The sequence below is a fragment of the Condylura cristata genome, unplaced genomic scaffold (assembly GCF_000260355.1).
Source record: "Condylura cristata isolate star-nosed mole 26May11 unplaced genomic scaffold, ConCri1.0 scaffold00001, whole genome shotgun sequence".
Taxonomy (NCBI): Eukaryota; Metazoa; Chordata; class Mammalia; order Eulipotyphla; family Talpidae; genus Condylura; species Condylura cristata.
This window is the reverse complement of record NW_004567102.1, coordinates 86895983-86896499: the sequence shown is the minus strand read 5'-3', so window position 1 is coordinate 86896499 and position 517 is coordinate 86895983.

Sequence of the window (517 nt, the reverse complement as noted above, 5' to 3'; positions counted from 1 at the left end):
CGGGGCTTCCGCCTAAACCCCGAACCTCCTGTCCCAAAGCACTGGTTGTGGCAGGTGAACTCTGAGCCCAGGGCGAGGCTGCGAGGGCACCTGCGAGGGGAAATGCGGCTCCCCCAGGTGTGGCCACACCTAGGACGCCACAGAAAAGGCCCAGGAGGAGGCCCAGAGGTGCGGCCTGTGCCCGGAGGCTGGAAACCCCACGCGCCAGCCACCCAGGACTTCGCCTCCTGCCCTGGAGAGCTGAGCCCCGTTCCTGAGAAGTGTCTGGGGGCATCCAAGCCCGTGCTCCTTGCAGGAGCCTGCCACAGGGAGAGGGAGCCTGGCCGCTCCTGCACCGGGGGCCCCCTGCTGCCCGGCCCAGCCCAGCAGTGGGGTGGCCAGTGTGAGGCCGGCAGCCGCCACAGATCTTGCGCGTTCAGCTCCGTTCTGCTGGTGGCCGAGCCGTGTGTGTGTTCATCTTCCACCTAGCGGGGCGGGGACACTCAGAGGTCGCTGAGCCGGCACCACCAGCGCCTCG